Source organism: Pseudorca crassidens, chromosome 17 (genome assembly GCF_039906515.1).
Source record: "Pseudorca crassidens isolate mPseCra1 chromosome 17, mPseCra1.hap1, whole genome shotgun sequence".
In the NCBI taxonomy this organism is placed as follows: domain Eukaryota; kingdom Metazoa; phylum Chordata; class Mammalia; order Artiodactyla; family Delphinidae; genus Pseudorca; species Pseudorca crassidens.
Genome location: NC_090312.1, coordinates 80,142,405 through 80,169,753, shown reverse-complemented (window position 1 = coordinate 80,169,753; position 27,349 = coordinate 80,142,405).

Below are 27,349 nucleotides of genomic sequence, written 5' to 3'. Positions count from 1 at the left end.
CTTGTTTCATCTTTTCCAATTTTCTAAGGCAGAAAAAGGTAATAAACATAAAACTAATGGTAGCATTTAATTAGATACTTATTGTATGATCACCCTGTGCTAAGTACCTATCATAGAATTTAATCTTCCCATCAGTGCACGTGGTATGTACAATTATTAACCACTTTTAGAGCTGCACAAACTAAATCTTAGACAGATTAAGAACCTTGCTTAAATTTATGTAGTTCATAAGTGACTGAGCCTGTGTGAGCTCTAACTTAAAATTCTGATTTTAAAGCCCATGTTGTTAATTAAAACACTCCCTCATAAAAGAAACCCTGTTTATGCCCACATGATGTTGAGACAAAGGTTCTTCACTTTATCTTTGCCACATTCCTGCTTATTTCAATCATCACAGCCTTCCTCATAAAACTTATATAATATTGCCCAAGCACTATGAAGTTCACTTTAAAACCATCTCATATAAAACTTGGCAAAGAAGAGTAACCAAATCAAATACATAAAGATGCATATCACAGATTTGAAAAGAGGAAAGTGACTTTTGGTTTCAGTAATCGCTAAGGCTAGGCCAAGCCCCAAACCCTTGTATCTTAAAGCCCCGAAAAAGTTGAATAAAATATAATAATAACTTTTAATGTATTTCTCAGGTAGTAGGAGTCAACGGAAATATGCAGGTGCCAGAAATAAAGAACAGACATAAACTAGATTATGGATTTCTATCAAGATAGCAAATAATCGTGGACTGCTGGCTCGTTCTTCCAAAGTCAAACCAGAAGAAATAATAAAAAGGAAAGAGGAGAGGATTTGAGAAATCTAAACAAAAAAGGAAGGCTAAGGTCAGTCTGGACTTGTGTGTAAATGGGCAGCTGTGGTCAAGAATTGCAAGAGGCAAAGTTCAGAAGAAAGCTTTAAGCAATACTTTGGCCCCTTCCTGAGTAGTCTTGGAGCAATCATTTCATTGCTCCCCCCTTTCAGGATAGAAACCGTGGACAAAAGCATGGACTGTCATTGTCATGGAGTAATAATACGTCAGTACAAAGCCCTGGAACCCGTGGCCAGCTACATGAGACATCTACTCCTCCAACTGATCTCTCCAAACCCCCAGAGAGGACAGATTAAAACTTACAAGACTACCTTCTCTTAAGCCTTCTTCCTAATGCATTGTCTACGAAACGGCCACAAATAGGAATAGCCGAACAGTAGTTCTCTGGTGCAGGGGTCTCCTTGCCCTGGGAACTTCTCCTCTCTTTTGTCCTCGGACTCACTGGAGGGGTACAGACTGGGTCCAGCCTCCTTTCCTTCCCCAAGAAACTGCCAGACATAGTACTTTGTGCAACCATCATAACGTGAGGTCATGAGCTCAAATATCTAAACCCAGATGAATTCAAACGTTACAAAAGAAAGACAAGGAACGGAACTACATATAATACACAAAGCAGAATGTAGACTAATCAAAAGAAATTATTATCAATATACTTGAAGCCATAAAGATGAAAATTAGCAGTATGAATTATCTTTTCCCTACACGCTTCCTACTGTTTTCTTCCAGGTCAAACCAGCAGTTGAACAGTGACATTAAGTAACAAATTCTGCTTATGGCTCAAGTGTTTTACTTAACACTTTGTCCAGGTATTCCATTGTATAAAACACTAAAGGTTATCAGTTGATATGCTCTCAAAAGTAAGCTAAGAAGTAACTGATCAAATTGGGTAGTAGTACATTTCCCAAAGGATGAGTAAGTCTTCAACAAAAGAGTCCAATATTTGTTTCTGCCAACATTTCTCTAAGTTGACTATTCTATCATTGCAGTATCCATCTCCATCTCTATCTACAAATCCATCTCTATCTCCATCTCCATCTCCATCTCCATCTCCATCCGCATGTGCATCTGCATCTCCATCTCCACCTCCATCTCCATCTCCACCTCTGTCTCTATCTCTATGTCTACAACTACATCTACATCTATATCTGCAGCTATATGACATAGTGATTACACATACATAGGAATAAAAGGGAAAGGAGGACCAAAGAAAGGGGATATGTGATGAAGATTAAAAAGTTGCTTCAGCAAATAGAAATGGAACTGAGCAGAGTATGGCTCACCTAAAGGTTCAGACTGATGCAAGGTTAATGCAGACGAATTCAAGAACTCTGAGTGGAACAGAGGGACTCTAGTTTATAATAACTCATGGGTAATTAAGAATTTAAAAAGAAAACTTTGATTTTCAACCAAATGAAGCTGCTCTATAACAGGCCAATCCAAAAAAAAAAAAAAGGTAAGATTAAATACTCCAATAGAGCTGTTAAAAATCCCTTTTTGTAGCTTTCATTAAAAGAGATAATTTTTCTAATATTCCAACTGAGGTCTAGGTATAAAGTTAGTGCTCGATAAATACTGGCTATTTTTAATAACTAGCTCAATTGTTTTCCCCTATTTAGTATTTGATGTTTTAAGATATATTTTTATTTAGAAATTAATATTAAAACTATAAATATTTAAGAGGTATTGATGGAGTCAAACCTATAATTCCATGATTCATAGATTTCTATACATAAGCTTATTATCTGGCTTTTTTTTTTTTTTTTTGCGGTACGCGGGCCTCTCACTGTTGTGGCCTCTCCCGTTGTGGAGCACAGGCTCCAGACGCGCAGGCCCAGCGGCCACGGCTCACGGGCCCAGCCGCCCCGCGGCCTGTGGGATCTTCCCGCACCGGGGCACGAACCCGGACTCCCAACCACTGCGCCACCAGGGAAGTCCTATCTGGCTTTTTTTTTTTAAAGATCCCACTAATCACCTGATAGCCTGGTAACAAGAGCCAAAGATAAGGATATACTAGTCTGGAGCAAGAACTAACTTCTTGGAAATATAACCCAAAACCCTGAGCCACAACTGCCTCACCACACATGTAATTAAAAAGGGATGAGTGGTGGGGTTTGAGTGATTTCTCCTTTTTAAGGAAACAGCTTCAGAATGGAATATACAAATCCACAGAAGAGATAACTAATATAAGCTCATAGAGCAAAGATCTGGAAAATACCTTGAGATGTCAGCTCATCCATACTTCTGACCTCAAGTTGGATTACACGTAAACCATTCACCTCAGATGAAAATTATTCTTTCCAAAGATGTTCAGAGAGGGGTCGTGATTTGACTCAAAGAAAGCTCCCCTGGCGGACACCCCTCCCCCGCCCCATCATTTATTTAGAGTCATTCCTGGTTATTTGGCTAATGGAGAAGAGAGAGAGTGAGAGAGATAATTTACACAGAAAGTTCATTGATAATGAAGATTCAGCTCTTCACCTAGTGAGGTTGCTTCACTCCCCTGAAATAATGCAGGAGTTTCATGTCAGAAACATTAAATGCAGACTTCCCTGGCGGCGCAGTGGTTAAGGATCCAGCTGCCAATGCAGGGGACATGGGTTCGAGCCCTGATCTGGGAAGATCCCACATGCTGCGGAGCAACAAAGCCTGTGCACTACAACTACTGAGCCTGTGCTCTAGAGCCCGCGAGCCACAACTACTGAGCCCATGCGCAGCAACTACTGAGCCCATGCGCAGCAACTACTGAGGTCCCTGTGCCTAGAGCCTGTGCTCTGCAACAAGAGAAGCCTCCGCAGTGAGAAGCCTGCGCACCGCAACAAAGAGTAGCCCCCGCTCGCCACAACTAAAGAAATCCCACAAACAGCAATGAAAACCGAACGCAGCCAAAAATAAATAAATAAATTTTAAAAAAATCAATGCCTTTGAGCACAATGAAGTGTTGAGATACTTACTTAAAAGCTTGCATGAAGCCTTGTTATGAGCATCTGGGCCCCATGATTTCATTGTTGGATCTTAGTTGACATCTTTATTAATGATCTAAAGATAGACAATCAGTTTGTCAAGTTTCTAGATGCTATTCAATTAGGAGCAATTCCAAAAAACCATGGAGGATACTGAAATGGTACTAGTGGATTAGAGAAGTCAAATAATCTGTCTAGAAATGTATTAAAAAAAAAAGAATACAGGGGCTTCCCTGGTGGCGCAGTGGTTGAGAGTCCGCCTGCCGATGCAGGGGACACGGGTTCGTGCCCCAGTCCCGGAAGATCCCTCATGCCACAGAGCGGCTGGGCCCGTGAGCCATGGCCTCTGGGCCTGTGCGTCCAGAGCCTATGCTCCGCAGCCGTGAGAGGCCCGCGTACCGCAAAAAAAAAAAAAAAAAAAAAAAAAAAAAAATACATTTACAGTCTAAGAAGTCATTCTCTTTCTTATTAAGAAAAACAAAGAATTCCAAAGCATTTAAAATATCTAAAACAAAAGATAGAATATAAGGATATTTTTCTTTGTTGTTATCATGTCATGGTTCACTCAAAACAGCCTCATCAACTATCGCATATGGGATCAAGAAGGCTATACAAAGATGTGAAGACATAAATAAATGAGGATGCAGTTATGCACATAAGCGTGTTTCTTTTGTCCACAAACACTAACAGATTTGTCTAGTGTGTTTTCTCCAATTCAAAAGAAACTATCTTAACAGAGCACTGAACTTTTTTGGCTAGTAGCAATGATTTACTCTCCCTTAATTAATACAATCTCATCTATAGTTTTCTTTTTTTATTCTTAATCTCATTTACTTTGAAGCCTGATCATTTGAAAGCTCCACACAATAGACCCTAATAAGTGAGTCTTAGGCAGATGGATGATTGCAGTGACTTATCCAGAATCTCTTAACAGGTAGATAGTATCTGTGGATTAACATTCCTAACTCTACTCCACTCCTCTCTTTACTGAGCTACAGTGCTTTTTCTTGAGATTTTTTTTTAATTTAGCTGTGCTACGCGGCTTGTGGGATCTTAGTTCCCTGACCGGGGACTGAATCCATGTCCTCGGCAGTGAAAGTGCAGAGTCCTAACCACTAGACCACCAGGGAAGTCCCTCTTGGGATTTTTTTTTATAAGAGTTTCTGCTCTTAGATCTACATGCCCTTGTGAAATCCATCTAGCTAAATGAGGATAGAGGTCTAGATTTTGCAGAGTCCGAGCAGGGCCTCAAGACTAAGGATGATACCATGAAGATGATGATTCTCAACTCTGGTTGAACAAAAATCATCCAAGGCAAGTTAAAAATATCTCAATGTTTGAATTTTCAATTAATTGACACCAAACATCTTGCAGAGAACATGGAACCACTCTTTCTAGAAGACTCCCTGGAAGATTCTCTTGCACAATGAAGGTTAAGAACCACTGTCACAGGCAGTATCTGTGTTTGGTAAAGGGTGTATTCTATGTACAGTCAGCGATTGCCACCAGCAGAGGGCCTGCTATGTCTTACACAAAAGCTTCAAGAATGTGACTGATATAGAGCTCAGCTCTCCATCAAAGCCCTGTTCCGACATCATGGGAAAGAGGCCTAAAAAATTCCTTCTAACCAGAAACCTGCAGGAACCGGTCCACAGAGCATGATCCCAAACTGCTGGCTATTACAGTAATTTCACTGGGAAGCTGTAGATTTTCACTTTGAAAGCCATCTTCTCTGGCAACTTAGATAAGTTTTAGGGGAAGGCCCTCGAAATAAAACTAATGGCTAATTAAGAGCTTTCTGAAGGCCAAAAGCAAAGCAAATCTAGCAGGCTTTAATTTTTTTTCTTAAAGAATCTGTGCATACATTTATCCTTTTCTAATCAATTTTAATGCGTCCCTTGTCTCCAAAAATATGTTAAAACAAGAGCCCAAAAGTACAGTATGTTTGCTTATGCATCACTTCTGATACTTTTCTCATTTGTACCTGTGGGATTTTAATTCATAGAGGTGACTGAGTTATTACACAGAGAGGTCAATGCCATTGGAAGAAGAATTTATGACTTATATTTCCTAAGAGAGGGGGACATCTCATGCCCATAGGGCCGCAAGGGAAACACCATGCTCTGGGAAGCGGCAGGTGCAGGAGTGAGGGGAAAGCTAGGCCAGAGGCCTTATTGGGGTTTCTGTGGGAAACGCAAGGCAGGGCAGAGTTAACAGGTTAGGATTGGCTTGTTTGAATATTTATGGCAGGCTTTGGGCTATAGGCATGTTTGCCTGGCGCTTAGCCCTGGGATGATTTAGGGCAGGGAATATACTGCTTTGGTGTATGAGTGTCTTATGGAGGAAGCAGTTGGGAGTATGGACTCCAGATTGGTTAGTTTGCATCTAAAAGGTGAACTCTTGGCCAAGCCCTTTGCTGCCTCTCAGAACTGGCTGGACCTGGGAAGGCAGTCTCTCCCCAGTATTTCTGAGATGTCGAACATCACAAGATATAGACGATTTTAAAATGTGAATAACACAATACTTCCATCTGGACAAAGAAGTTGCATGAGCAGGGAGTTGTGTGAGCTGGAAGATCGAGTGGCCGTGTTGTGGGCAAAGGCTCCTTCAGCTCCAGTGCAGCTGGTCAGTGCCAAGGGTCAGTGCGTGGCCATTGGTCAGCAGGAATACAGTGGGAGGGTTCTCTTTCAACCTTCAGGTGAGTGAGAAGATGAAGTGAGGAAAGAGTCTCACGATCTGACTCTATGTGCTCTGAAAAACAGGAGGGTTTTTTTACTTGTCAATCCTACTTATGCAGTTTCTCCTAGATATTTCTAAAATTTCATTGATTTATTGGTCTGAAATTAGCAACAAACAAAGAATAGGAAAGTTTTTCTTTCCTCTTCCTAAAACAGAAAAGCCTGAAACAGTTGAAATCTTTAACCTACTAGATCTTTTGAACTAAAAACGTATTCTTTTCCAGATTCTACGTTCAGCTATTTCCAGAAAATCTCTAGACACAAAATTTGGGGGCAATATTTTCATTGGATACTTTATAGAATATTTTTATTTTATACTTGTCTTTGGGCCTGGTAAATGAAAGCACATTATAAGGAAAGTCAGTTATGATCAAATACTACAATCTGAGGAAACATGAAAAAAGTGATAAAAGAAAAGAGTGTAGTTTTTCTTCTTTTTATGTCTGTGTTTTGGGCTCAAAATAACAAAGCAGCTATAAAGTTCCTTTGAGTAAAAATATATATTGACACAAAATAAAGGCTGCTTTGCAAAGGAGACTTGCACCCCTGGTGAGTCCAACTTTAATATTTAAAGCTAAAGAGATCGGAGGAGTAATGCAGTTTTATTTCCTCTTTAGCCACTGGTAATTGTACTTAGCCTGAAGGACTGAGAAGTCCACCAGTAGGGGGCGGTGTAGATAAGACCTGTTCGTAGTTAAGGCAGAGCCAGAGAACAGCATTTGCCCCACCTGCCGCTGGGTCCTGTTCTTGCATGGCCTGTCTAAGCACAATACGTAGATGCTTCTACTCTCTCAGTGTTTGGAAATGATCACTTCACGCTCATACTGTCCCTTTATGGCCTCACCTTAATGAAGATACTATTGGAAACTCACTGAATTAGTTTTCCCATTTATATCTAAGCAGTACTTACCTCTATAAAAGTCGAAGAGGAAATTTGCTCTCTTTCTCTGATTCCTAAGTGTTTAACATTTAAAAGGTGGCACTTTGCCTCGACTCTCTTCCACCAGAGGATTAAAGGAAGAGTTTTATTGATTTAAGGACAGCGAGTTTAGGTTTTAATTAACTTAAGTCATTTGCCTAATCAATTTCATGAATCACTGATTTTGTATTTTATATATTGTCTAGATTCCATTTATGCATCACCTATATTCCCTGAAACAGGGTTTTTCAGGGTCTGTGAATGAGTTATTTTTGTTACATTTACTTTATTTAATTTCATTTTAATTATTATTATTATTATTTTGGGGATGAGGCACAAGGTTGGAATGTGAGTGGGGACAGAGGAAATCAAAAGAGATTTTTGTTTTAGTTTTAGGGGTTTTTCCCCCCTTTTTGCAGAGTTCCGTCTTTGCTTTAGGCTCCCTGAGTAAAAAACTTCCAAACCACACAGTGACGTTCCTTGGCGTGGCTTTGCTGTGGTCTGTCGGATTCGTCAGGAGTCCTGTGAGAGCTGTGACGTGCCTCATTACTGCGGCGGGAGTGCTGTGTGTAGGTGGTTATCGTTTTCTGCTATTTAGTATTGGGAACCAAGGGAACAAGAATACAGTATATGCTGCAGGCATTTTTTCACGGATGACTCACATTCTAAATGATTGCTCTTTGTGCTACAGTTCAAATAATACCAACATGCCGTAGGAACATAACAACCAACCCAAATCGAGGTTACAGTTAGATCGTACATGCTAATTTGGGGCCTCCTCAGTAGAAGATTGTATATATACAGCACTGTAGGGTGCAGTTGGGGAGGTGGGCTATAAACTGTGTTCAGTAAGCATTTATGGAGGTTTACTCCACGTCAGAAATTTTACTGAGCACTGGTGATTTAGTTATGAGAAATCACCATCCTTGCTTTCAATCAATATGTAGTCTGTGAAGATATCATATAAAAGGTAAAGGCCATGTAGAGTAGTATATAATAATCAGAAATAAAATGCAGAGTATATTCAAATATCAAAAAAGAATGGCTGAAGCAGTTTTTGAGCTTAAACATCTTGTCAAGAATTAATTAAAAATACATATCAGTAATTTAGAATGCAACAAGTCAGTAAGAATGAGCATTCTCCAACAAATAAGAACCAAAGATGATTGTGCCAGGCACTGTGCTGAGTCATTCCCACGCACTATCTAATTCCATTCACACAAAACCAGAGGAGGGAGGCAATGTAACGATTCCCCATTTATATATGAGGAAACTGAGGCTTATTAAGGTGAAATGTCTCGGTCCAGATCAGCGCCACTCAAAGTGGTCCACAAAATGGTGCTGGTCTGTGAACTGTTTATCATTGATCCATCACGAGTAGGTGTTGGAAACTTGACAATGATTTTACAGAGTAATTCTATGACTGTTGAATGACAGAAAACATAGGTTTGAGTTTTGTGTATTTTGTTTTTAAACTGTGGAAACATATAAATAGATTTTACCACTTTTAACCATTTTTAAATGTACAATTCAGTGACATTAAGAACATTTACAATGTTATGTGACTGTCACCACTACCTATTTACAGAACATTTTCATCACCCCAAGCAAAACTCTGTACCCGTTCATTACCCATTCTGCACTTCCCCCACACCCTGGTAACCTCTGATCTACTTTCTTTCTCATGAATTTGCCTATTCTAGATATTTCAAATAAGGGGAATCATACAATAGTTGTCCTTTTGTGTCTGGCTTATTTCATGCAGCATAATGTTTTCAAGGTTCACGCATGTTGTTTCATATGTCAGAACTTCATTTTTTAATAGTTGAATAATATTTCATTATATATATGCATATATTTTATTTTTTATACATTTATCTGTTCATGGATGCTAGTGTTATTTCCACCTTTTGGCTACTGTGAATAATGCTGCTGTGAACATTAGCATATAAACATCTGAGTCCTTGTTTGCAGTTCTTTGGTGTCTATATCTAAGAGCAGATTTCTGGGTCATATAATAATTCTATGTCTAACTCTTTTAGGAACCACCAAACTGGTTTCCTCAGCAGCAAGAGATTTTTTTTTCCATATTTTTTCTTATGGCTTTGAGCTCTTCCTAGTGTCCTTGCATTTCAGCCTGAAGAACTCCTTTTAGCATTTCCTGTGGGGAAAATACACTGGCTTCCTTGGTTACTGTGACAGAGAGGGATGCACTGTTCACCAGACCATTTCCTTTTCCTCCCGGCCACTCAGCTAGACTACAGTTACCAGCATCTTTTCCTTTGCAGGTGTTAAGTGTGACATACAACTAGTTCTAGTTAATAAAATGTGGAGGTGATACAAGCCTAGTCCATAAGACTTCCCACATGGGCTGCTTCTCTTGATCTTTCTTCGTCTGCTGGATAGAGGCAGAGGGTGATCTCAGTAGACGCACATTGAAGATGGTAGGTCCTCTGCAGGCTGCGTCCCTGAAAGGCTGCATGAGACAGGGAAATCCCTTAGCATCCCTTCCCACAGAACCATCACTGGATTTCATTTTTTAACATTCACTAATGCTTAAGCTGTTAGTATTACACCTTTGAAGTTGGAATGTTTCAGTTATACCAGTTAGTGTTACCTTCACTCATTCATACAACCATCTGAGTCATTTACTCAACGCGCCGTGTTTTCCCTGATTTCCATTTCCAAAGCTCAAAACATGTAGTGTTATGCGATTCCTCCAAGCTTCATAATCCTCATCTAGACTTTCACCAAATGTCACTGATTTCTCCTTATGGAGCTGTTCCTTTCCAATATGTATCATTCGAGTCTATCTCTCTTCACTTCAGTTATTCCCTTTCCATGTTGGTCCAGGTCCTGTGCTGAGATTATAAAGAGATGTAAGAAAGGCATTGTTTCAATCTAGAGTCTGGTGAGCACACAACAGTGTCCTAAGTAAACTTTCTTTTCTGGACCATCTAGGCCACCATACACACCTTCTCCAAATAAATCTTCCCCGTATACTTTATTTTGCATATTCCTACGACTCATTAGATAAAGGGTGTGTCTTGATCTAATGCGAAGCCCCTGCTCATATCTGTTAGTCACCCATTTTCTCCCACTCTCCATCACAGTGCTTTGATTTCTTCATGGCACCCTTCTTTCTGTTTCCAACACATCACATCACTGGTTCCCAAATCCAGGTCTCTGGGTTGTATCTCACCTGTTTCGCCTTTTCTCCATGCAGGTTTCCAGTGTTCCTACCTCTCCTACTTATGAAGACCTGCTCTCAGAAAACACCAGGAAACTCATTTACATTCAGATTTGCTCCTGATCACAGTAAAAGGTTCTTCCACAGAGGATTTCCTTTTCTTTTTTAAAAAAAATCTATTTATTTATTTATTATTTATTTTTGGCTGCGTTGGGTCTTTGCTGCTCTGCGTGGGCTTTCTCTAGTTGCAGCGAGCAGGGGCTACTCTTCGTTGCGGTGCGCGGGCTTGTCATTGCAGTGGCTTCTCTTGTTGTGGAGCACGGGCTCTAGGCATGCGGGCTTCAGTAGTTGTGGCACACGGGCTCAGTAGTTGTGGCTCGCGGGCTCTAGAGAGCAGGCTAGAGAGCAGGCTCAGTAGTTGTGGTGCACGGGCTTTGTTGCTCCGCGACATGTGGGATCTTCCTGGACTATACCTCGAACCTGTGTCCCCTGTATTGGCAGGTAGATTCTTAACCACTGCGCCACCAGGGAAGTGCCTCTTTTTTTTTTTTTTTTTAAACTGAGAACAAAAGCCTAAATAAAATAAAAATGATTTAATATATGATAGTTATGCCCACAGATTTTAGGAACCAAAAGTAGATTTTCCACATCCTTAGCACCAGACCATCGGGTTCTTCTCTGATGGGGGTCAAGTACTATTTTGGACTTTGGACGTCTGGGTGAGGAGGTGAAGCCAGACTCTAGAAAGCTTCTGGCTGGTTCAATGTTATTTCTAGAACAAAAGGGAAAAAAAGACACAACTGAGATGATCAAATCTTTAAATTAAATTTTACTTCAGGCAAAACTAGATACGAACAAGCATAAGACAACCAAAAGAAACCACAAGACACAAAAATTACTCTGACTTTAAGTTCTTTTTCTTTTCTTTTTTTGCCACACCGCGCGGCTTGCGGGATCTTAGTTCCCCAGCCAGGGATTGAACCCACATCCTCGGCAGTGAGAGCACCGAGTTCTAGCCACTGGACCGCCAGGGGATTCCCTAATTTCTTTGAACCTAAAGTTCTTGTGATTTCTCCTAGGCTTAAGGCAAATGGACCACATTAGACTGTAAATGATGATAGGAGGAGATAATGGACCAGGTTTTCAGTCTTGAAAATAATATGAACATATTTCACAATTACAATACAATGCTGCCATTTTAAAGTTCAGTTCATTCACAGATCTACTGGCTCATTATTTAAATTATTTTAATGAGATGGTGCCTCTTGAAATCCTAAAGGTTAAAATGGGACATGTCTTATGCTTCCTAAATTTATTCAGAATCAACTACAAATCACAAGGAGGGAACACGAGTGTCAGCACTGTTGGGCATGAGCACATTCTTTTTTTTTTAATTTAATTTTTTTTTTTTTTTTTTTTTTTTTTTTTTTTTTGCGGTACGCGGGCCTCTCACCGCCGCGACCCCTCCCGCTGCAGAGCACAGGCTCCAGACGCACAGGCTCAGCGACCATGGCTTACGGGCCCAGCCGCTCGGCAGCACGTGGGATCCTCCCGGACCGGGGCACGAACCCGTGTCCCCTACATCAGCAGGCAGACTCTCAACCACTGCGCCACCAGGAAAGCCCATGAGCACATTCTTTAAAGTATATTTTTCCTTCTTGTCCCTTGATTGATGAGTTTAATACATTCTAATGTACATTGCCCGTTGCATAAGGCCAGAGGCTGCTAGTTGGGGGATAATGAGAATAATGCCATAATGTGAATCTCAAGGCGGTTTTAAAATTGGATTTGTACTGCTGTATTGCCCTGAAAGTGTTCCTATGTGAAATCCATATTTTTATGTGACATTTGGGGAAATAAAAAGAAAAACAAAATGTACCACAGGAGTCAACATACCATTACATACTTTGACTGTTCTGTTAAAAAACAATCTACCTGTTTTGGCTTTTGGAAAATCTACCAAGGAATAAAGATGTTTGTAATTAATATGCCAACAGGAAATATCTCCAAGCTGATGCGTCATCCTGTCATGTCCTGATGCAATATGGTCCCGGCATTAGCCAGGAAACGTTCAGGGAAGGAGGTGAGCTTTGCTGACCCCCTAACTGGATATGCAATGCCAGTTCTGGGACTCTGGGCACTTCTTTCAACTCAGACTGAGAGTCCTTTAAGAACCTTTGTTTGGCAGCTACATTTTTATAGCACACCACTAATAAAATAAACCATAAAGTAGAATATTCTGCCCAAGGCATCCATGTAATTGAATACTGGCTCTATTCCCTATGAGTTGTATGACTAGGTAAGTTATTTAGACTTTCTGAGGTTTAATAACCTCATCTGAGCAATGGGAACAGGAAAAGCCACCTTAGAGGGTTTGTGAAGATGAAGCTATTCACGTACATCCAGGAAAGGACTTATTAGGTCTCGTTAGGAAATATTAATTTCCTCTTCCTTTAGAAGACTATTTACGCTTATTTAACCATGGCACCAAGTCAACACTCGCTGCAACCAAATAGTAATGTTCTGACAGTATGGAGTTAAAAGGGAGTAGAGAGCCCTCACTCCTGTGTGGCCCAGTGGCGTGGAAAGCAATGCAGAGCAGATGCTGTGCGAGCCTTTGCTATCACTGACCTCACAGCCAAGGCACTGCAGTACTTTTCTATTGTGAATAACAACTTGCCACATGTTTAGCAGCCTAAAACCCCCGTCTCTAATCTCCTGGTTTCTCTGGGTCAGGAGTCCAGGCACAGCTTGACTGGGTCCACGGCTGCAGTCCAGGGAGTGGCCCCACTGGGGTTCTCACCAGGGACTCAGTGTGCTCCTCCAAGATCATTCAGGGGTGGGCAGAATTCAGTCCCTTGTGGCTGTCCAGTTGAGGCTCTCAGCCTAGAGGCAGCCCCTCTCCAGAGCTGTTCACAGCAAGGCCCTTTGCTTTCTTGCCTGAGGCCAGCAGGAGAGCATCTCTCTGACGTTTCACCTGGTAAAGGCTCCTCTCATGGTGTTAGGACCACCCAGGATGGTATCACTTTTGATGAACTCAGTCAACTGATAAGTAACTAAATCATGACGCTGATACCCCGTGTCAGGCACAGGCTTTGCCCACAGTCAAGGGGAGGGGACCCTACAGAGCAGGTACAACAGACAGTACACGTCCTGGAATTCTGCGTACCACAGTCATGTGGCCCAGATCCAGAGAAACATCTTCAGAAGAAGGCAACCTTCAAACAGATACCTGGCTCTGACTTTCCATGCTTATTGCTGATGAGCAACGTTTAATCTGAAATGGCAGCAGCCTTCTCAGCATTAGTTGACTGGTGGCTAGAGATGCTGGGAATACCAGACTGACCAGTGGGATATGCAATCCTCAAAAGTCAAATACTCATTTGGAACAAAGTGTAAGGAGCTGAGCTAGAGGCGGAAAATCTGCGTGCCAGGTATACTCAAGCCCTTGGCAGAGATTTTTAAGCTTCTTAATAATTCTGAGACTCTGGTTTTATGTAAGATGAAGAAATTGCATCTCAGAGAGAATAAGTGACTCACCCAACACCATGCAGCTGATTAATCTGTGGGAGACTTGGGTCTTAAATATATGTCCACCTGCCTTTGTCTCGGTTTTTTCCAACATAGCATTGCACTTTTCCTGTTAGAAGTGGGGTCCATCACACGTAGAACTTTTTGTCATGCGTGTCCTGTAGTATGGTCATGGACTATCCCTTGAGGTATGCTAGGTGCACACAGGAATAGAGCATGGTCAGACTGAACCTCAGCATCTTGAGAGAACAGAGGCATGATCTTTTCAGATTGCTAAAACATAATCAGGATAAAGATTTGGTCATGGAGGGTGAGATTAGATTGCCTTATTCAGAATTAACATTTATAGAAGATTGAAGGGGGTGGAGAGATAAGTCCCTCTTCTTTAGAATGTGAAACTGTTGGCTTGCTTTTCCAGGAGTCTGAGAATTGAATTTACTGCCTATGATTCAGCAATGCTCAATCCAAAAAACTAACATAAAAATTTACCCTAGGCTAGTGACATGCCCAGACTTGTAAGCAAAACTACTTTGGGGGTTGCCGTGGGTTGATTTATGTCCCCCCTCCAAACCCTATGTTGAAGTCCTAACTCCCAGTCCTTCAGAATGTGACCCTATTTGGAGATAAGGTTTTTAAAAAGGCCTTCAATGTAAAATGAGGTCATTAGGGTGGGCCCTGACCCAATATGACTGGTGTCCTTATAAGAAGAGGAAAGTTGGGTGCAGATGTGTACAGAGGGAAGACCATATTAAGACAAAGGAAGAAGACGGCCATCTACTACCCAAGGAGAGAAGCCACAGAAGAAACCAAGCCTGCCAACACCTTGATCTTGGACTTCCAACCTGCAAGAAAACAAATTTCTGTTGTTTAACACTGCGCTCCCAACCCCGGCCAATCTGTGGTACTTTATTCTGTCTGTAAACTAATGCAGGGGGGTGCTTCCACAACCACAGTGGATTCTCAAAGAAAAACACAGTCTTAGTAACTATCATCTCTCTGTTTATAAAAGAATAGCAAATCAGACAACAATCTACCATGAATGAGAAGATTATTAGGACTTCAAGAGGTTAAAAAATTAAAATTGCAATCTGAAGTAGAGCATAACATAAGCACATTTAAAGTGATCTTGTCACCATTAAGAAAAGGTTAAATTCTTCAAACAACAAATATGCAGAAATTGAAAACCTAATGTACAGAAATTCAAAATATAATTTTTAAGGTTAAAAAACAAATAGGCCTATTAAATAACATATTAGAGAAAGGTAAAAAATTAATAACCTTAGAGATAAATATGAGGAAATTACACAGCATTCAGTAAAAAGGGAAAAATAAGTGAAAATTATAAGATGATGAGAGACATGGAAGATAGAATGAGGAAACCAATATACATCAGAATGTAAGAAAGTAAAATAGGATGAAGGAGAAGTAATGAAGGTCAGAAGATGATGGAATAACACTATTACATTTGTGTAGGAAAACTGCAGTTAAACAAAAATTGTAATGAGATTAAACTAAAGTAATTTATCAGGAATTTTGACTTTCTTATTGACTTCATAAAATGAGACGTATGTATCTCATTCCCTGACATACATATCTATTCTTTTTCCACTTAAAAAAAAAAAACAGCTTTGCAATCGACTCTACATGGCTTACCTATGTCACCAAAGGCAGTGGTCACCTCTACCTGGTGTCAGTTTTGGGGGGATGGCAATGTGGTAGGGAAACAAGTGCTAAACCAAGGAGCTCTGTTCCTGTGCATGATTCATTTAGCCTCTCCGATGTTACGTCCTCATTTGTAACAGAAGGAATTGAAGGTTTTCTAGAAGAGAGTAGCAAGCTTTGGCATCAGACAGACCTAAGTAGAAAGCCTGGTTCACCCACTGACTGGCTACGGGGTCCTGTGTGCTCAATAAATATTTGTTGAGAGAGTTGCTTGTCTCAGTTACCTGGTCTGAAACTTGGGGGTGGCACACCCGGATCAGATGACTGCGCTGAGGACCGCTGAGACTCTGTGTGACTTGGTTAGCCTTGTGTTCAGCTCAGAGCAAAGCAGCTAGAGCAGGCTGTGCTTTTCATATTTCTAAGGTCCCTTGTAGTTCTAACGTTCTCAGAACCCGTGACTTGATTTCAATAAGTGTAAAACAATTTGTAGGGAATGTGGGAACTAAGTATTTTATATTGCGGTTTCATGGATCTTGATTTGACAAATATGTTGCAGTAAACTCATTATGTTAAACATGAAATGGATGGTTTGGGCTTTTTCTTGGAAGCTTTTACTTTATTACAGTGGATGCAAAGGCTGCCCCCTTGTGACAAAGAGTGAGGACCACAGGCTGTAACCCATTCCTCGGGCTGTAGCCTTAAACGTTTGCTGCAGAGATGACCCTTCCTGACAGCGTGATGGAAGCTGTGCACAGGATACGTTTCCGTAGGTTGATGCATGAGAACATCTCATTCCAGAGAGTTGCTGCTGTTTCTCAGTGGAGGCAGTTTCAGCCCAACTGTATTTTAAAAATAGTCTGTGAATAATGTAAGAATATCACTGTTACACGGTAGCTTTCAATCAACACTAGCTCTCTCCCACCTTCTCTTTCTGACGCTTTAAGGAAGATGGTTTGATAGATGAAGTTTCAAGCCCTATTTTTCTAGTTAAAGTAGCCGTGTGAGAATGCAATATGTCTGCCTAGTAGTTTAATTTTTTTTTAGTTTTAACTCATGATGAAGTCATGCTACAAATATTCCCCTTACATTGCAAAAATGTATAGCACATATCAAACAAAAAGACAGTATTTAATTTATGGTTCCAATGGTACAACAGAAATTTCCTTGTCACTTCCTTACTATGCTTTGTGTTTTGTATGGAAGGTTCTCACGGGAGACTGGGGGTAGTGGAGGTGACCAGATGCTGAGGGTCAGCTTCCTCCAGTTGCAGGTGCTGAGACTGAATTTGGAGTGTAGGCTATTTACTAGGAGTCAATGTCTGTGAAGAAAGGGAGAGGAAGCAGAATTGGGTAGCTGGGAGAATGCTGACGGTAGATGCCAAGGACCAAGGCCTGCCAAGAAAGCCTCAGCTAACCCAGCGAGCTCTGGACAGAGCACGTATCCCATGTTGGACCAAAAGGACCTTTGTGCTCCTGCCTGGCTCAGCTCTGGCCAGAGCACGACCCAAGGCTTAGGGACTCCCTGCACCTGGACTAACTGTGAAGGATCTACAGCAAATCTCGACAGGGAATCTGGGAGTGGGGCTTCACGTCTACCACGTGTCACTGACAAAGGAGCGGGGACAGAGAGCGTCAATCCATCCCCATCTTTAATAGACAGTCTTCTTGCTGATGCTCATATGCAGCTTAGCTGCAGGTCTATTCATTTCTGCTGAAGCCTCTACCTGCTCTCTCCTGCCTTGGTCTCCTCCACAGCCACCAAGCATAGGGCTGTCCTTCCCTCCACAATTTCTTCTCCTGCTCTGCCTTTGGCTAAGTTTGCCCTTCTCCCAGCAGCAATGCTAGTCTGCATCACCAAATTGAACATAAAATGATAATGCCTTGCATTTTTTAAGTATGTATGTTCTGTCTTAACTAAACTGTAAGCCAGGAATTGCAAAAAAAAGTTTCATCTTGCACTACAATGCTGTCCATTTGTTAACGGCTGCCTGGAGAGAGCTGTGTTGAGAAGGATTCTGAGTCTGAATCCGAGCTCAGTGAAAAGTAGAACCATAACCACCAATGACCTTCATGGTCACACCGGGGAGAGAGGGGACATCTTTTCAATATTTGCTTTCCAACCCTGTTCTCAACTTTCCACTGGTAGTTAACATGGCAATGTATACAAAACAATACTTCACACTTCTTGCTGAATATAGAAATGAATTGCCCTAAGCCTCTCAAGGGATCTTTAATTGTGGAGAAAAGTCCCTTATAGAGAAGTGCCTGTGACGCTTACTCAGAAATGAAGTTGCTGGATTGTGAGGTATTTGATGGTGTTTTGTTAAATACTTCCGTATTGCTCTCTAGCTTTACGTGAGGGGTTCTGTAATTAGCTGACCTGATTTGTAAGTAAATGAGTCCAAGTCCAAAGGCCTGAGACTCAGTGGGGGCGGGGTTGGGGGGCAATGGCGTCAGTTCCTATCCAAGGCCCAAGAACCAGGAGTACCAAGCCCAAGGGCAAGAGAAGATGGGTGTCGCAGCTCAGGCAAAAGCAGCAGATTGGCCCTTCCTCTGCCCTTTTGTTCTCTTCAGGCTCCCCATGAATGGCTGATCTTTACTCAGTCTATTGGTTTATTTACTAATCTCTTCCAGAAACACCCTCACAGCTACAACCAGAAATATTTCACCAGCTATCTGGGCATCCCTTTGCCCAGTCAAGCTGAGGCATACAATTAAATGTCACAAATATATTCAATATGTTGGTGTATTTTCTTTCAGCACATTTTCTACTACCTATCTATATGCACATATTCAATCTATATTAGAAATGATTGTAATTATACTTATCACACAATTTTGCCTTCTTTATTCATTCAATTCTGTCTTGTGAGTTTCTACGTCACTAGCAATTCTTCAAAAACATTATGTTAATGCCTAATATTCCACTGTGAAATCCCTATAATCACAACTGATTTCTCCTTTTTCCTATGTAATATTTAGATTATTTTAATGTTGCTTTTTATTATTATAAGTAATGCTCTCTGAGTCATCTTGGCTTTGTTACACCTTTGATTTCCCAATGTATTTCTGGAAATGGAACACTGGCTCAGAGGCTAGAAACATTTTAAGATTCTTCACTTGCTTGATAAGCCAGAAGGTTTACCAATTTGTACTTATATTAAATGAATTTTTCTTTACACCATCTCTAATACTATTTTTGTTGTAAAAATATTTTCTATTTTGTTATCTAACTGGGAACAATCATATTAGGTGGGATCTTGTCTAACATTCTGCTTAGAGAAAACATAAAAAGCCCTTGTTTTCTAGCACTGTGGTACCCAAGAGAATATAGTGTTTGTTCATGTTTGTTTTTTAAATCAAAAATAACATGGATTGGTGATACCGAAGAGAAGTTTAATATTAAAGTAAATGCATATTTTATAATTAAAAAAAACCTTGATTTAGTCTGCTTAGGTAAATTTTACCTAGCACATCACTGAGTTGCAACTGTCATGTCTATAAAATGATAAATGTTTATGAAGTACGATGCTGATGTCACTGGAAAAATTTTTTTATTGGAGTAGAGTTGATTTACAATGTTGTGTTAGTTTCAGGTGTACAGCAAAGTGATTCATTTATATATATGTATATATATATATCTTCTTTTTCAGATTCTTTTCCCTTATAGATTATTACAAGATACTGAATATGGTTCCCTGTGCTCTACAGTAGGATCTTGTCACTGAAAATTTGAAACTTAAAAATATATTTCTGTTGTTTACTTGATTAAACTAACTCATCAAATTGAAATGAAGAATTTCTGATGGTTACACAACTTTCTATTTATGTCAAGCTTCCAGTGTAGATTATTTCTGCATTAAAGGCATCCAACGACCCTTTCCAGCAGCATCAACCCACCTCATACCCCAAACCAAACTTCTAAAACAGACACCTAGAAGAGGATGTTTGCAAACATGTAGACAGTGAGACACATGATTTTTTCAACTTTGTAAAAATTCTCCTTTGTAATTCCAGTATGCGAAACCACTAAAATACTATAACCAAAAAAAAAAAATTTTTTTTTTCTAATTTGTTAGGTTCACAAAAGCATCTTCCGATATGATATTCAAAGTGGACTGCTCTGCAGGGAGAATAGCAGAGGGGGCACCAGCGATTTCCCAGGACACCAGAAACCAGCACTGACACCTTTCCTCTTCGTCAGCTCCAGGCTTTACAGTGAAGAGACTTCTCCCCATTAAACCCCATTCCACGCTAGAAATAAGGGCGAAAACCAGCACACAAGCCCAGATTTATGATGGAGCTGTGTGCCTGCCCAGGAAGTCTTGGAGTTTTGCTCTCATTCTCAGCTTCATAATAAAATGCAAAAGAGCTGGGGGCAGTCAATTCAGCTCATTGGATATTCTCAGCAAGTAGTAACTAATGGATTTTAACATAGAAAATTATATCATTTTCAGACAGTTAATAATATCAAGGTTCTAATTTACCTTAAAAGAGTCCATAACCCATAATAGAGAAGAGACCTGACATAATTGCCCTAAAAGAGATTAGACGTTCTTTGCGTCTAATTACACTGAACACGCATAATTTAAAACACCAGAAAATAGCAAAAAATTTTAATCAATATTTTCAAATCCTCCAAACCCTGTCTTCTGGATTCTGCCTTCTTCCCCTTGCAAAACATAAGAACAGAAAACAAACAAGGAATTAAACAAAGAAAATATACACTAGGGTTGTGAATAAGCAAGCTAAGCTCAGTTTTATTTTATTTTTTATAATTTATTTATTTTGGGCCACGCCACATGGCTTGTGGGATCTTAGTTCCCTGACCAGGGACCGAACCTGGACCCTTGGCAGTGAAAACGTGGAGTCCTAACCACTGGACCACCAGGGAAATCCCTAAGATCATTTTTTATTTTCTCCTTTCTTCTCTGCTCTGGCACATTTGCAAACAAAGTCCCACCCACTGAAAGGGCAAATGCTTCCAACAGAAGAGGCAAGAGGCAGAGCAAATGACCCGAATAATCCACAAGCCCAGAGAGCAGCCTGGGGATAAGAGAGAGCTGTCTGGGATGAAGTGGGCAAGGGCAAATGATGACTGTATTCACAAATAAACTGTTTGTTTATTTGTGAAGCTTCAGAAGCTTTTTGAAACTGTGTGATGCTATGCTGATAACTCCCTTGCAGAAAGACTTTTTTTTTGGTAAAGGCACAGACTAGTTCTTATTTTTTTATTTACTTTTTTATTTTATATTGGAGTAGAGTTGATTTACAATGTTGTATTAGTTTCAGGTGTACATCAAAATGGTTCAGTTTTACATATACGTATATCCATTCTTTTTCAGATTACTTTCCCGTATAGGTTGTTACAGAATATTGAGTAGAGTTTCCTGTGCTATACAGTATGCCCTTGTTGATTATCTATTTTATATATAGTAGTGTGTATATGTCCTGATTTATCCCTCTCCACCACTTTTCCCCTTTGGCAACCATAAGTTTGTTTTCGAAGTCTGTGAGTCTGTTTCTGTTTTGTAAATAAGTTCATTTGTATCTTTTTTTTTTTACATTCCACATATAAGTGATATCATAGGATACTTGAGAAAGACATTTTTAAGGACTGAAAAGATGCAGGGAAGAGCAACAGGAATAACTCTTTGCACAGGCTTCCAGAATAAGGATGTTTTGCACCTCATCTGCACCACCTGTGAGTGGAGTGATTGCATCCTCTCAATCTCCCCACAGCGATGGGGCTGCAGGACGTCACCCCACTGGCAGCAATGACTGAGATATCTAAGTCCCGATGACGAGTTCTTGGATGAAATCACCTGAAAATCCTGCCATCAATAGGTGTTGGTGTTAAACTGGAGGAAATACTTTAAAATATTTTGCACAGACTAGAAGAATAAATACACAATTTTGGCCTGGAGGCCAATAAGCCCTACCACTTACGATTAATGTAATCAGAGGCATAAACAGGACCGTTCATAAATAGTCCTGGCTTTATTTTCTAAGCTGGACCTTATAGGCAATAAATTAGTCATTTAATCAGAAATTATTTTAATTGTCAAGGGATATACAAATGATGGCTATTTTAGCTATATTTTTGTTGGGTGTATATATAGCCCGTCCTCAGGGAATGGAAAAGACGTAAAAACACAGGCTGCTATACTGGGTGGGAAGTTTGAATAAAAACAAAATAAGTTGCAGAAACTCAGTGCTCTACGCAGTAATCATTTTTGTTGGGGATCTATTTTGTTCCCGCTAAAATCCAAGAAAGTCTAGTACATCCCTTCTTACCTTCAAAGCAGAAAGTTTTCATTAAGAGGGAAAGAGAAAGAAAGAAAGCAGGTGGTAGTTATTTTGCAGAATGTACTTTAAAAGAGTGGGGACACCTCTATGGAGCCACAAATTAACTAGAACTGGAGAAAAGCAGTCCATGGAGTCAGAGAGAAACCTGGTTGGATCTTCAATATAACTTCTGAGATGTCTCTACCATTAATATAAATCTAAATGGAAGTGCCCTTTTATTTTATTTTAATTTTCTATTGGGGTATAATTGACATATAATGTTACATTCGTTTCAAGGGTACCACATAATGATTCGATATTCGTATATATTGTGATAGGAAGTGTCCGTTTAAACAAGAATGGACAGAGGAGGGTCCAGATAGAAATAGAGCACACAACTGGCAAAATGTTCTCGCCACCCCTTCAGTGAGGAGACATTGGAAGTTAACACTGAAACCTCACTGAATACTATTTGTGACTTGTTATATTATTACATACAAACGTATATGTAAATATATGTATGTGTGTGTGTGTTTTATATATATATATATAGTTAATGGAAGCTTTACATACTTTCCATTCTGTGCTTCTCAGAATATACCTCAGAAAGACTTTTTTGTTGTCTGAGTGTGTCACCTGTGACACATACCCTTCAGGCTAATTGTGACTTATATTTCGCACTCATGTCTCACGTCCACCTCATTCATTCATTCATTTAATAAACGTTTACGAAGCTCTCACTATGCCCTAGGTACTGCACTTGGCAAATGAAAATTAGTAAGTAAAGCAGAACCTCGCTTTCAAGAAATTCAGCATCTTTGTAGGGAGAATGAAATTAAAACAGACAAGTCTCTGAGCAATCATCACCCCACTCTTGCCCAACTGACTCTAGAAAAAATTTCACCCAACTCATTCACTAGTTCAGACCCTGTGAAGATACATGAATCTTCATCAATCCATCCATTATTTGTTGAATGTAGAATGCTGAGCTGGCTTTAAAAACCTGGATAAGTCTAACTACTCAGTATTTACCCCAAAGTGGAATGTCTCATAGTTAATTAAGTGTAAAATGAGCATGACTGAGTCAGTTCTTTCTTCAGAGATCCGCTGGCTAGCTGGAATGTGATAGGTCTACTTATAGGACAAAAACAACAACAACAAAATTAGCCTATGGCTATCCAAGATGGTTAATTTGATTTAGTGAGGGAAACTGTGAATAAATATTAACACCCAGAAGAAGCATAGTGGTTTTTGTATCATTAGTCATTATGTGCCAGCCATAACTTTTAATTATATTACTTGGACCGTAATAAGACAATAAATTCAGGACAGCTTGGATTTTGGCTTCAGAAACCTGGCGTAACGAGTGCAATTTGTAAATACCCACAATGATATTTTCTTCAATTTTGTTGAAGGCTGAATTACCCTTCAACAAATCAATCAGTCTGTCACATTTGCACATATTGAGCTAAAGCAGAGGAAACAGGAAAAGCTAGCAGCCAGCAGCCCCTCCCTTCGGAACCTTTGAGCGCTCACTTCCCGTCATATGATGGCCAGCCTTTCATGGGAAGGACCGTCCCTGTCACCGTTCCGTCTGCTCTGAACAGAGGGAAGAGAGGACGGTCATATTCCGCACCAGGCTTCTAATCCTGCCAGGTCGCTGTGGTCTTTGACAGTATGCAACACGTTATTAGAGGACAGATCTTTCTCTGTGCATGACAAGCTGTGGATTCGGGCAGCCCCCCGGGGCCACCCGCAGGTAGAGCACCGAGTGTCCGCTGCATGTTTCCCCAACACTGAGGAAGAGTGCGGACTTCGGCTCTGTCAACACCAGGCTCAAACGCGGTGCCTCCACGGTGTGATGTTGAGCAGGTTACCCCCTCTAGGCTTCGGTCCTCTCCTCTGAAGCTGGAGGAGGCTGTAGAGGCAGGTGTAGCCTCACGCAGGAGCACGTGGGCTCCGCACCAGCCTGGGATCGAAGCCTGCTGTTTCGTGTGCTGATCAGATGGCCACAGGCAATTACTCTCTTCTTCACTTCCCTCATCCTTAAAATGAAAATCCTTGCATCGCTTCCACAGATGGTTCTTGTGGCAATTAAATGAGTTAATGAAGAACTTTTATTATGACTCTTTTTGTAAAGGTTGAGAAGAATTAATTTTAAACCTTAGAGCAGTGCCTGGCACACAGAAAACACTAAAAGATGGTGGCAGTTATTATCTCATTGTGGTAACTTTAAAAGATGTTTTACATGAACCATTTTATTCTGACCTAGCAGAGATTTTCTGTCCCTTGATGATTGCGTAAATGTATAGCGGCATAACTATCACAACCTTAATGTAAGTATGAACGATTATTTAAACCAAGCACAGATGTACTCAGCGTTGGGTTTTTTTCTCCTTCCATTGGTCCAGATTTTAACATAGCAGACAATAACGTTCTCAGATGTTTCTCTGACTCCTACACGTGACTTTCGTCTTTTGGGAACACGAGATGTATTGTCAAGGCAACAAAGCACCTGCGATGCGGGGTCAGCTTCTCCTTGGGTTGAAAGGTGAAGTTGACTGTTAAGGTGCTGCTTTATTTATTTATTTTTTTGCTTTTGCATGTTTTGTTTTGTTTTAATAAATTACAATAGGTATGCTGGCCTCTGAACTTTCTGCTCAGGTTGGAAAGGAAACATAAATGGTTACCAAGTAGGGATTTTGGTTATATAAACAGCCCTCTGAAGGTTTCATGCCGGGGAAAGCAGCAAAGAAATTGAAGCAGATTTGGAGAGAAAGAAAATGTACATTTTTCTCTTATATGATTTTCTTGTTTTTAAAGATACACCCAATTAGAAGGCTAATGGGATATGCAGGAGTAAATTTCTAGTTTATTCCCTTTGCTACTATAGAAGACTCGCAATAGAGACATTCAATACTTTAAATAACCCAAAATGGAATTCTACATTGTTACTATATAAGGGCTCTCCAAGTTTAACAAGATACATTTTGGCCAGGCCAACAAAGAAACATTTCTCCAAATTTATTGGGCAGTATATTCTTACTTGTCCTCTGTATTTTACAGATAATAGAAGTAAAAGCAGATTTTGGAGGGGAAAGAAGGGTTCATGGAGGGGCAAAATTGTTATTATGCTGTAATAATGTAAAAAAAAATCATCCTTAAATATAATTTCCTTACGTCTTCCTACAATATCTTTGACTGTAGAGATATAAATTCCATTTCCTTTTGTTCTGTTCTCAGAAAAAATTCCCAGCAAATTGTCAATGTTTTTTGCATAATAACCATTGATTTTTCTGATATTAGTGATTCGCTATGGTTGTTTATCTTCCAGATCCTTTACTTAACAAGAGATATTTTCTGAGAGTCAAGAGTCTTTCCATTTTGTTCCCTTAATTAGCCTTTAGACATTTGTGCTGATGACAGCATGTAAGGAGCTGTGCAGCCAAGGCTGCTGCTCAGTGCTGGGACCTGCCCTCATCACGTTATTCCACGGGAATGTCAGGCTCACCACCCACGCATCTCTGCAAGGAACAGTCTTTGTCACTGACCGAATGAGTAACTGATTAGCTGAGCCTCTGAAGTGTCTCTTCATCACAAAAATCAACTTGCGTACAAGAAATGTAATATTGATACAATACAAATAAAACACTGATAAAAATGAACATCGATTAATGGGATAGTGGGAAAAGCACAGATATTAGAATTAAGTAGAAAAAGTACATATCGTGCTTTCTTTGCAGGTTATTTGATTTCCTAATCTTGCTTTCTTATTTGTAAAATAAGACAATGATACCCCACTGAAACATTTTGAAAATTAAGCGACTCAAGGTATGTAAAGTGCCTCAGTTCCCTTCACATTAACATAAGAACTCAAAGAAAAAAACAGTATTCTTATTTCCTGGCTGACTGGTTCATCTGTCCCCAGCAGGCCCCTTCACAGAAGCCCTCCTGAGACTAGTTCACCCTAGATTGAGTCTGAGATCCACCATCAGTAGCACCAGAGCAAAGCTGCATTCACCATGATTCAAAAACCAAGAAGTGAACTATAACAAAGGTCAGATGACAAGTACATCCTGAACTATATTTAAAGTAAGCATAAGCGCCAGAGAAAAGGGTTTGGCAATCCAAGTGATCACTCTGATCGAACTTAAGTTTATGTTTCAAACATTACTTATATTTAGGTCATTCTAAATTGGTAGCATGTAAACCAGAGATCTCCAAACTGGCCAAGGAGAAGGAGAGCTTGAGTCTATGTTATGTGGCCACTGAATATGATAGGGTAACGCTTTACCATCCACATATTTATCACATTTCAAACCACTGTCAAAACAAACTCTGAGAACTAAGAGATTTCCACAACTGCACATAAAAAGCCATAACATTACACCAGCAATAACTAATTAGCAAATATAATAAAAATAAATTATCATATTCCCAGTAGCAACAAAACATATGGTATCTAAGAATAAATCCAATAAATAGATTGTAAGAACTATATGGAGAAAACTTTAAAGCATTTTTGGAAGATGTAAAAGAAGATTTCAATAAATAGTGAAGTAGAACATGTTCAAAGTTAAAAAGACTGTATCACAAGGATGTCAATTTCCTCCAAATTAATCTATAAGTTCAATGCAAATCCATTCTAAAAGTCCCAATGGAATTTTTGTGGAAATTGACAAGCTGATTCTAAAACCCTGAAAGTAAAGAGTCAAGAGTAGTTAGGATACTTTCAAGAAAAAGAAGTTGAGAGACTTCCATACCAGATAAGGCAAAAATTAAGGCTATAGCAATCAGGACAGGATGGATGTGATAGACATACAGAACAGTGAGAGTCCAGACTCATGCGTATGTGAAAACAGGTGGAATTATGAATTAGTGGGGAAATGAGGGGACATTTGATAAATGGTTCTGAAATCTTTGCTTATCCATACAGAAAAAAAATTCTTTTAACATTCCAAACACAAAAATAAATTTAAAATGTTTTAGAGATCTAAACATTCTAGAAGAAAATATTAAAGAAAAATATAATGTCATAGAAGGGAAGAATTTCTTAAATAACACATATTTTTAAAAACTACTTAAATTTAACATTTCTGTTCAACAAATTATATCATAAATGATGTTAAACCAAACTACAGACTGAGAGAATATGTTTAAAAATCATATAACTGGGGCTTCCCTGGTGGCTTAGTGGTTAAGAATCTGCCTGCCAATGCAGGGGACACAGGTTCGAGCC